The sequence below is a fragment of the Colobus angolensis genome, unplaced genomic scaffold (genome assembly GCF_000951035.1).
Source record: "Colobus angolensis palliatus isolate OR3802 unplaced genomic scaffold, Cang.pa_1.0 Scaffold73, whole genome shotgun sequence".
Taxonomy (NCBI): domain Eukaryota; kingdom Metazoa; phylum Chordata; class Mammalia; order Primates; family Cercopithecidae; genus Colobus; species Colobus angolensis.
This window is the reverse complement of record NW_012121043.1, coordinates 3,282,589-3,295,029: the sequence shown is the minus strand read 5'-3', so window position 1 is coordinate 3,295,029 and position 12,441 is coordinate 3,282,589. Positions and strand designations below refer to the sequence as shown.

The 12,441-nt window shown below is 34.2% G+C and overlaps 1 protein-coding gene across 2 annotated transcripts in view; it reads right to left on the bottom strand.

Moving 5' to 3' along the window:
- The window catches only part of CADM2 (cell adhesion molecule 2), a 1,120,439-nt gene that overhangs the window by 281,623 nt on the left and 826,375 nt on the right, over positions 1–12,441 (bottom strand). The window lies entirely within an intron of this gene.

Here is a 12,441-nt window from a genome sequence, read left to right as displayed (position 1 = left end):
AATCATTTTATTGCAGCTTTTACGTTTGTCTGAAAGACTTTAAGTTGTCTACTTTTCTAGGCAACCACATAATATTTTATTTTTCTTTGATTCTACTTCATCCTTTTGAATTCAGCCTGTCTTTTAGAGTACAACACCTGGCATCCACCTTCTGTGCCACCACTCTGCCCAGCCACTGCGGAGCACTGCCGTCAGTCTGGTGCTGCTTGCCAGTTTCCATAGAGACAGGAAGTACTGTGGAGACCTGTATTCCATTGCAACTGCCAGACCAAGGCAGGGAAGAAACAAAGCTGGCCGGCAGTGGGTCTTGCAAGGCCAGAAAAGGTTGGAAGGGCTTTCGCCTCCTGATATCAGAGTGTAACATTGCCAGATTGGCAGCTTCAGCCCTTACAGTCCTGTAGACCAGATCCTGGTGCTCACTGTGGCCATTGTAAGCAGCCCATTCTGCTCCCAACTCTGGGAGCAGAAACTCTTGTGTATCCGAAGCTTGGCCCTAGTTCTTTGTTGGCTTCTGATCCATGACAAAAGTCTCTTTCAGATTTACAGTGGCTCCCACGGCTCCTGACCCAGAGAATTATAATTCTCCTGTAGAAATTTTACCTCTTTCTTTTTTCCAGAATGTGATCATAGTTTTCTAGGTCGTTCACAGCAGATAGGGAACTTATGGGATAACCACTGGATTGTTTCCAGTTTACCTACGCAGTGACTGTGAGTGACCCAGATAACACATAACATTATACCAAAACCAGCTACCATACGCTGTGTCTGTAACAGGACTTATATTTAGAATTAATTCTTGATTGTCAGGATCAGAGTCAGCTGTGGGGAGATTTGTCATGTAGCTGACACATAACATCATTGTCTTCCCCTTCATTTCAAAAATATTTTGCATGATTGTGATACCTCAGCTTTCTTTATTATAATATTCCCAGCACAGTTATTATTTCTACATAAAATACATTTTTCTAATTTCTTCCATTAGTTTTGTTTTACTCAGCCATATCACTGAAGTTTTTCTTAATTTATGAAATCCCAAGTTTCAGAGAGCACTTAGAAAATCCTAGGAAACTTTATTTAATGGATGCTTTATGTTCTTGCCTAGTGGCTGCATTGCTTTAGCATGTCTTAAAGCATTATCAGATTTTTAAAATTCTCAACACTTTTTTGACTTGTATCTGTACAAAGTCAATTCTTTCTATTCTTAGCTTTTCTGCTTATTACCCTGCCAAAATGGAAAATGAACACAAACTTGTTTACACACCATGCAATTAGTCAAACAGAATAAATACAAATATATATGGATTTATAACAAAAATAGATTTTTGAAATAAAAACTTTGAAATAGATTTTGTTTTTATTAATTTATCCATATTTAATTCACTCCATAAAATGTTCAATGTTTTCTCAAAAATTCAAACCATAGTTTACTGAATGCACGCATGATTTTTCAAGGAAAAAGTGAACTTGACGAGTTGCTCACATTTATGTTCACCAGGTTACTTTTGTTCTTCTACAAATACATCTTCAAATATTGTAATGTGGAGCAATCCAAAAGAATTTCAAAAGGAAAGAATTGCAAAATGAAAAGAAAATTGTATGTGTCTCAAGGCAAGATAAAAGAATAAGAGGGTTTTTAAATGATTTCTGTGATTTTTAAAACAGGCTTACCTGGTAATTATTATGTATACATAAAGTTATTTTATCTTTCTAGAATATTATTTTCAGGTTGAATGAGCAAGACCTGGAACTGACTAGCTTTACTTGCTAACTGATGAACATTTGAGAGGCAGCCTTCCAGAGAAAAGAAATTTATGACCACAATCACAGTCTGGTTCGTAGTGAAACTCAATCACGCTACTAAATTCTAAATTGAGATGTCAAACTGGAGGAAATATCCTGGAAAGGAACACACAGATGGTAGGACTCTTCTGGAGACGGGGTGAGGAATATAGTGCTGAGCACACAATAATCAATTTCATGGAGGCAATTGACTGGGTGGGACATAACTGTTTAAAATTGAAGTCCCTGGGAAAAACTTCAGTCTGAGGCTCGAAAAGGGAAAATATTATACATATATATTTGTTTAATCCAGTAGGTCTTAGAAGGTTGATACAGTAAAGAAAGTCACTAATAATACTGAATTATAAGATATTTTTTAAATTACATAAGGTCAATAAAAATTGAAATTCCTAATAACATTTCCAGAAGCAAATGAAATGAAAAAAATCTAAGAAAGTAAGGCAAGTATCATTAAAAACCTTATTTCAAATACACATGTTTTTAAAATAAATGAATATATAAAATATCATTAGCCAAATAAGACAATAATTATAACGAAAGTTATAAATTGAGAAGATACTAGGACTTCAATCTGGTTTTCATGCTGGTTTTTCCTAATTCCAAATGAAAAAAAAATTATTCAAACTCTAATCAATTATTTCCTGCCTTATTGTTGCTAGTGATTTGACTTACTGTATGTATATTTTGACATTATTTTTATTTTGAATTGCACCTCTAATATGCATACTCTGGAAGCATAAAATTATATTGATTATTATCTAAATTGATTCTACATTAATATTATTTTTCTGTATTCTTCTCTGTAAAAAGTTAAAATAATTGCATTGGTGCACCAAATAAAGTTATTTATGTAAAATAGCTACATAGATGTCTGTTTGGATTCTAACTCGTTAAATCACAGAATATAATAAGAAATTTTGAAATGGCATAGATAAAAGATATGTGTAAGAGAATGTGATATCCCACATATGCATATGTCACTTAATAGTGTATAATTTCAGTTTATATTATTGATATGAATTATAAATATAACAATGTTTTCTGAAATTGCTTTTACATTTTTGGTGGATTTTGCTGATAAAATATACCTCAATGACATTAATTTATTCAACAAATATATGGTTTATACCAGAACAGGATTCCCATGGTACGTGTTGCGAATACAACTGTGAACAGCTAGAAATGATTCTTGCCCACCCAGAAGTAACAGCCTAAAGAAGGTAAGTAAAAACAAAAAAGCAGAGACAAATAAAGACTGAGTTAAATGGCGAGAAAGAGCCAAACATTTAAAAATAGTCCGAGGTCAAGAATGTCAGTGGCCGGGGCCAGTATTCCAAAAAGCAAATCAGCTAATGCAAAAGTCCTGAGCCAGAGGCAGGGAATAGGTTCGCTGTTGAAAGAACTGAAAAAATATCAATAGGACTGGCACACAACAGACAACAATGGCATTGCCCAAGATGAGGTAGAAAAGAAGTTCAAGGCCAGATCATGCAGGACTTGTTATGTTGTAACAAGGAGCTTACATTTATTCTACACGCAATGGCAAGACATTGAAAGAAGTGATATGACTCAATTTACATGATCAGAAAATGCTCTTTTCTAATTAAAGTTGATCCTTGAACAAGATGGGTTTGAACTGCACAGGATCATTTATACATGGATGTATTTCAAACAAATGCAGGCTGAACACGTGGTACTTGCAGGATGAGAAACCCACATACATAGAAGGCCAACTTTTAATATAAGCAGGTTCCACAGAGTCAACTGTGGGACTTGAGTACACCTGGATTTTGGTGTAGTCAGGGTTCTGGAACCAATGCCCCTTGGACACCAAGGAATGACTTAATCAATATCCCTAAGTCAAGCATTTTTAACCTTGAAGATGAATCATTGTAAAAATTGTGTTTACAGTCAAGTACTTCATTGAGAAAATATCAAAGAATCCATTAAATCCTGGAATAATTGATTTGTAGAGGTAACAAATTTCGTGATTTTAAATTTTACACTGCAAAATACTTCCTATTAAATGGAGACACATCTTTTACTGGCTTGAGTTTGTATAAAACAGGATTGTTATCCATATACTCACATCCTCCTCACTCTTTGATGGAAAATGTGTCCTTTACTTCCACTCTAAAATGTCACTGGCTTGGTAAGTTCCTTGTTATTAATGATGGTGGACATTTATTTTACTGCTTGTTTATAAACTGCAATAGTTATTTGGGAGAAAAGAATATATTTCTGGTAATCCCCCTGTGGGTGTAAATATTATATTTAAAACAGTTTTCTTTTTCAAATATATATTTATCTGAGTGAATAACAATAGTGTGCTTTCAAATGAATAAGTTCCCAGCAGACTACAAAAATGTGGTAACACAAAATTTAAGTTTTTCGCCCGTGAAATATAAACTTTATAAATACAACTTCTCCTTTGACTAATATCATAGAAAATAATTTTCTTTTCCAATACCAGAATTTTTATCCCCAAGATAACCATTGATATATGAATGTGAGACATGTATAAAGCTCTTGATAGCAGAGGTATACATATATACAATATTTAATTCTCTAACAGACATAAGATACTGCCTTAGACATGTTGGGCACATATGTGTGAACACATAAACATTGTGTTCAAATGATAGTACCTTAATTGTTTAAGTGTTGATCAATATGTAGAAACATAGAAATAAACTTGCAATATTCCCTAACGAACAAACTGCCTTTTTTAAAAACAATCTAAAATAACACAGTGATTAAAATGATGTGTTTTCCACTGTTTGATCATTTCCGAATGCACAAAGATTTCATTAATGTTGATTTCACCCATCTTGTCCATGTTTACATGCTTTGATGTTCAAGCCCTTTGTAGTGCCACATTAGATCTAGGGGAACATTACCCTATAAGAGTTAAGTGGAAACTGTTGTGGGAACATATTAAAATGAAACTTGGTACTTTGTTTCATTTCTACAGATGTCTACAGATAAATCAGCCAAAAGAATTATACTTCTAATAAAGCAAACTGAGAATTAATACTATATTTTTGCATCCTTTTTTGGGATTACTACATTTTTAATCTGTTCACTAGAAAATTATAATGAAGTGTTTTTAATTTAAATTATTAAAATAAACTTCAATAAAAGTTAAGGTGACATTTTTAAAAATATTTGATTCTTTACATTTATGAATGCAGATTCTGGAGAATAGTTCCAAAATGATAGCTGGAAAAAATACATTCACAGCAAAGTCAATGATCTCTTCACTATAATATTGAGGGGAAAGGACTAATAATGAATTATTGACCTTTCCTCCAGTATCCGGAACTCCTAAGCAGTTTCCTTTTGGCTGAAACATCTTTGCAATTCAAATAATTCATAGATGTGTACTGGATTCAAAATAAATGACAACTGAGGAAGTTGTTATGTACTAGGCTAAGTGCCTGCATGCCATTGTTGAGATTGTTTATTGCACAATGAATTACCAGTATTGATTAGATTTAGTTGTACAAGAAAACGGAAGCTGGTGGAAAAATTCCCAATAGCCAGTGTGACTACCAAGACAAAATGCTTGAACAGACTCCAAAGATGGAAGCTTCCCTGAGCTGAGGTCGCTCATGCTAACTCTAGTAGTTACTACAAATGACTATGCATATTCGGAAGCATTTCAAGGAGTCCCTGCTAACTGTTGACATTCTGTTGTGTCACTTGTCTTATGACTTTCAGGTAAACTTGGTATTGGATAAAGTTTGGTGTGTTTCATAGATATTATTGTATCCATAAAACCTAGAATTGTGCTATCATGCTAGCAAAGTGGGAACTGCAACTACAATATCCAGATTAACACAAGATAAAATTTCTGCATAATATGTCTGCTGAGGTTCAGGCTATTCTAATAATTCTAATAACAGATTAGTCTCATTATTCATGCTTCAAATTGTACTTATTTGTCTTATTTCCTAAAGAACTAGAAAAGCAAGTACAAACTGAACCCAAAATTGGTGCACAAAAGAAATAATAAAGATCAGAGCAGAAATAAATGAATCTGACACTAAAAAAATATAAAAGATGAACAAAATGTGAAGGTGGATTTTTGAAAAGATAAAACTGACCAACCTTTAGCCAGACTAAGGAAAACAGATTAAAGACCCAAGTAACTGAAATCAGTGATGAAAAATGATGCATTACAATTAATACTACAGAAATTCAAAGACTCATTAGAGTTTGTTGTGTTAACTATATGCCAGTATATTGGAAAATGCAGAAGAAATGGACAGATTCCTAAACACAGACAACCAACCAAGATTGAATCATGAAGAAATATAAAATCTGAAAAGATCAATAAAAAATAACAAGATAGAAGCCTTAATAAAAAGTCTCCTGTAGAAGAAAAGCCCACAGCCTGATGGCTTCACTGCCAAATTCTACAAATATTTAAAGAACTAATACCGATTCTATTTAAACTAGTTCAAAAAATGAAGGAGGAGGGTATACTTCTAAATTCATCCTGTGAGACCAGTATTACCCTGACACCAAAACCATGCAGAAACACACACACAAAGGAGAAAACTCCGGGCTAATATCTCTGATGAACATAGATGCAAAAATCCATATCAGATTAGAATAAATTATGAAATGAATTCTGTGTATACTTTGTGCAACAATAGATTTTAATTTCAATGTGCTAGCCTCATACGCTTTAACAGATGTGAAACCAAATGTGTTTTGGTAGGTAGGTGGGTAGATAGATAAATGATAGATAGATAGATAGATAGATAGATAGATAGATAGATAGATACATAGATACATGATACATAGATAGATACATAGATGATAGATGGATAGATAGATAGATAATATATTTAGATCTATTTCTGTCTTCTCAGCTGCATGTCATATTAATGATACCTGATTCTTATTGCTCAAATTTAGATATAAACTGAGTGTTGTATTTCTAAAATCAGTGCATTAAATAAAATTTCAACTACACTGTCATTACTAAAATTCCTCTTTCAGATAAGTCATAATGAAAAATTTGCCTTATTGCTTCATAGCATTCCCTTGTTTATAATTCTGAAAATTGATCCATATTTTCTTCCAGTGACTTAGTTGTTACCAAAAATTTTAATAAATAAATCATTGGAAGCTACAGATTTTTCAAATTAAGGACATTGAATAGAATTAGCCAAAGATTCAGGGGACAACTGCAGGAAATTCCAAGTGTTCTGGTTTTGGGGAGCAAGATGGGAATAAATGTACACTTTTGAATACAACTATTACTTTTGAAATGACAAATGTGTGTGTGTGCAGTGTGTGTGAGAGATAGCGTGCGTGCACGCATGCATGAGAGAGAAAGAGGGAGAGAGAGATCAATAGTTTATTTAGTGACAATTTATTAAGCTCACATTTGAGGCTATAATTTCAAGTCCCATTGTTAAAATCATTCACCAGTTAATCTTAAAGTGAGCTAGAGATGATCTTACTTTAAAAAAATGTGGCGCATATTTTTCTGACAAATGTTTTCTCACCAAAGAGAAACAATAACCAACTTCTCAAGTTTAAGGGTCAAATATCCCTAAGTAAAGTCCTACATGCATAGAATCCATCATTAATCAAAATGATCTAATTAATGATAAGATAATCCAGTAAACTCTATTGGTTACAGTTTGAATTTCATCAGTACCAAACTCATGATTTATAATGCCATGATAGCTGCTTAAAAATACATAATACTTATTTAATGAGGAAATTTTGGCATGTAATGCACTTCCTTCATTTTTTTCTTGAATTAGCTTGTGTAGCTCCAGGGCACAGGAAATATGGACTCACATGGCAGGGTTGATAAGCATCAACTCTCCCTGCTGACTTGGGCCAGCAAGCTGCTCATGAACCCAGCAGAGGTTTCTACTGTTTGGACCAATGGGAACCTTATGGACCCTTTTTCCTTCATCTCCTCCCAGGAGCAAATGTTAACGCAGCAGAAACTTGGACATATGCCAAATAAGAAGCAGAAGGGTTGGTGAGAAGTAGGGTGTACACTTATCTATAAATAATGGGCATCAGTGGTTTGAGTTGACTGTTAAGCTCTTTTATTGGCTGATTTTTGTGCATTTGCTACTTTATTTAACCAAATCTTATAAACTCTGCTATTCTTACGTAAGGGTTTCATCCTAAGTATATAAATCTAATCCTTGACTACGCTAGTTGTTTCAAGATAAAAACAAAAAAGAGTCTGCATATATGAAGAAAACTGGTTGTTTCTTACATCTTTTCTCATATGAATAGAAAAACTACATAATCATCAACTTGCATATTACCAGAGTAAATTTACATTTTGTTAACATACTAATATTGGGTCCTGTTCAGATAAAAATTTCTAAGACAAAAATAATTTAAAATTTAAGCTTTGCACTGTTTACTAAATATCATTCTTGTTGAGTTGAGTTTTAAATGTACTTTTGGAAGAATGCAATCTGATTAAATTAAATGTAGCTGTTCCTTCTCTCTTCTTTAATCTCCCTACCCTCGATTACATTGACCCAGGGGAGTGGCTATCACTTTTGTAAGACTTGGTTTTATTACCTAGACCCAAATTCTGTATTCTAAAATTCTGTATTGTTTCTAAGCAAGCTTTCTCCTCTAAGCAATACATTAATTTAAGGAGAGAAAAAAAGATTCAAAAGAAGTGGAGTGTATTTCTTTCTTTTTCTTTTTCTTTTTTTTTTAGATGGAGTCTTATTCTGTTGCCCAGGCTAGAGTACAGTGGCATGATTTTGGCTCACTGCAACTTCCACCTCCTGGGTTCAAGCAATTTTCCTGCCTCAGCCTCCAGAGTAGCTGGGACTTCAGGCTAATTTTTGTGTTTTTAGTAGAGACGGGGTTTCACTGTGTTAGCCATGGTGGTCTCAATCTCCTGACCTCGTGATCTGCCTGCCTCAGCCTCCCAAAGTGTTGGGATTACAGGCATGAGCCACCTCACCCGGCAAGAAATGGAGTGTATTTCTTAACCTCTGAAACTATATATTTCTTTCATTCATTACAGCATAGTAGATATATTTCCTGTTGACAAAAGAGTTAAAATGTTAATGGCAAAAAATGAAAAGAGATCACTTAATGTTTGTTAATTTCCATTTATTCTAACATTATTTATTGAACACATACTATGAGTAAATCACATTAAATTCAAATGAAAAGAAATAGCAAAGTGCATAAGCACAAATACATAGTATAATAATTGATAGAAGTTGTTTTAACAAAGTCAGCATTAAGAATGTTCTATTATACACTCAATCAACTCCAAAAGCTACACTAAGTGGCTGCTGGGCAAAAGCCTTGTTTTCATTTGTTTCTAAGATTACTTTGGAAAGGGCATGTCGTTTTGAGCAAAGTAGCAAAGCATAAGTGGCTAAAAAATGTTGGCAGTATTTCAAAATACTTCCTGTGCATAACATTTACAATAGGTGTGTTTAGAAAAGACACTCACTCACATACATTTTCAATGCCAAACATTTTACAGTTTTTCTTTGTTGTATTCTAATTGTTAATTTTAAATTTCGTCAAGGATTCTGTGGGTATTACTTAGCTTTGTGAAAGAAAATAGAAAGTCTGGTCCAAAACACTGGCAAAACATGGCCATGAGGCAGAGGCATTATAAAGATTTAATTTCCTACAAGAGTATTATTTGCAAGCTGTGCAAACAGTCTTTGGTTAAACAAAGAATCAAGATGCTGGAGATTTTACATCTCAGTTAAACAACTACAGATATAATTCCTGATTTCATTTTTATAATTAAAAATCCCTCAAAAATAGACTATTTTTGCATTTTCTACATTCTCTTTTAGGAAAAGGACTATGAAGGCTTTCAAAAGACTTTAGGTAACAAATAAAATAAAGCATTTGCAATAGACTCTCCATTGTGCTCATGGCCTAGTGCGTATCTTGCACCATGTAGACAATCAGAAAGAGTGTATATGAAAGAGAAAGTAGAATATAGAACCCAAAGGAAAGAGAGCACTTAAATTCATATCAGATAATGACAAATATATGCTAAGTTCATAAAATAATTCAGTACTAAAACAATTTCAAGTTTAAAAATAGCAGTGAGACTTAAAGGCCAATTACATGAAGGACAGAATGGAAAGGCAACCACCGAGCATGACCTTGGTTTTCCAGTTAGGTGATAGAATAGATGGTGATGCCATCTTAATTAGTTTCAAGTACTGACACAAAAGGAAAAGTTCCTGGGTAGCAATTTAATCAGGGCTTCATTGGCCAGTTCTTGTGATCTTGGCTGTGCTCCTTAGTGCATCTACAGTTAGTTGCCAGCCATCTGCTTTTGGGGAGTTGGCTTCTGGGGATAGGCTGGCTGTCAGCTGGGGTGACAGGTGGTGACTAGGCTTGATTTCATGGCTCCTAGGTCCCAAGAGCATGGTCCAAGGAACAAGCACTTTCCAATTCCCTTCTTGCTTTATGTTTGTTATTGTCTCATTGGCCAAAACAAGTCACAAGGTTAAGCCCAGAGTCTATATGGAAAGAGACTACTTGAGGGAACAGATACAGGGATACATGATCGAAATAGCAGCTATTGGAGGAGTAGACTGAAGTAGTTGATTGTTAGAAGGAATAACATATCTAAAGGCAAGAAAAAAATTAAGATTATTTTCACAGCTCAAATGTTGCAGGAAAACAAGATTTATAAAAGATCAGAAACATATCCATGAGGACTGATCAACATATGCCTGAGGGACTTCGCTAATTGAAAAAATGAAAAGAGAAAGCAGAAGGCAATGTTTTGGGAAGTGATCAAATGAAGATATTAAGGGTAACCAACACTTTTCAAGAAATTTGTCCATAAGGGGATTTAAGAAAAAGTAAAAGAAGGTGTAGATCTTTTTCTTGTTTTATTGTTTATGACATATAAGTTAGTAGCAATGGTGGTGTATAAACTTCATTGCGACCCAGTAGACTTTTCTCTGTTCTATAGACGATGATTTCATGAATGTTTGCTTTGATCAAACAGAAAGATTGAGGACAAGAGTGGGAAGAACTAGCTCCAGTGTTTTCTCACTTCAGGAAAAGCACCTCAAAAGAAGTACACTATTTTAAGGTCAGTAGTATCATTGTGTATCCAGTACAGCACAGTCCTCTTTAAATGTGCATGTTGGCCTACTCGTCACACCCTTATTTTTCTCATGGCAGCATTAACAAAGCTAATGAAAATAAAAATAAAAGCTATTATGAGAGTTAAAAGAAGAGTACACTTAACTCATGTTTCAGATTTCACTTAAATAATTGTGGTCCTTATTCTGAAATTATTTTTCATTACTTAACGGTTATGGAAACTCAAGAAATATTTCTTTTTTCTTGATCATATTGATCAACTCCAATTGGACCACTAGATGTTACTTAGTCCTTAATATCTTCACCAGTTCAATCATTGTGAACCTGCCTGTTGTACTACATACCTAGTTCCTTTCGTTTTTAAAATAAGTAGATAAGGGAACTTGATAAAAACATAAATAAAAACTCAGCTTTTCATTGAAAAATAATCTCAGCAAATATACAGTTCCCATTGTGATTTTTGATACGTGTATGATGGGAATATGGTATCTGTAAATGCTTAAAATACAGGTAATATGACTTGCCTGTGTCCCCACCCAAATCTCACCTTGAATTGTACTTCCCATAATCCTCATGTATGGTGGTAGGAACCCAGTGGAAGGTAGTTTAATCATGGGGGTGGTTACCCTCATGCTGCCCTCATGATAGTGAGTGAGTTCTCACGAGATCTGATGGTTTGGTAAGCGGCAATCCTCTCTTCGCTCTTCACTTCTCCTTGTTGTTGCTATGTGAAGAAGGATGTGTTTGCTTCCCCTTCTGGCATGATGGTAAGTTTCCCGAGGCCTCCTGAGCCATGCTGAACTGTGAGTCAATTAAACCTCTTTCCTTTATAAATGGCACAGTCTCATGTATGTGTTTATTAGCAGCATGAGAATGGAATAATAAAATAGGAAATAATAAAAAGATGCTCAGCTCAAAACTGCAGAGCCTTTAGGCATGCTATGAGTGTTTCAAACAGTAGCTTTACAAATATAAAGGTGTGTAAAAATAAACTTTATTTTATTGACTACTGACTTCAACACTCATTGCATTGACTGAAAAAAAATCATTAACTCAGGAGAATACAAGTTCTCCTTTGACTAAAAATATGCCCCGTAGAGACCCATGGCCCTAAAATACTTAGAATTATCCTTAAGTATTATACTGTAAAGTACTCTCTTGTATTTGGACAATGGCTAAAAGCAAAATTTCACCCCTAGAAATTAAATCTAATCAAGTCCTAAGTCTCCTTGTCTTAAAGGAAAGCATATGCTGTCACTTACATTTACCAGGATGGATTTCTTTGTTTATTGTGGGAGTCCAATAGGCCTTTGTGTGCTACACAATGAAAATAAAGTGTATGAAGAGTGTGTCTTTAAAATTTATGCAAAGATTTTTTGGTCATAGGAGAAATAGGCAAGTAAAAGGAAACTAAAGCAGTGTTAGGAGAAAGGGAGAGTGAGGCTAAGTGAGAGGGTGACAAGTTAGCAAAGTAACAGTAGGAGGTGAGTGACCTCATATACATCAAAGATATATTAATTATTG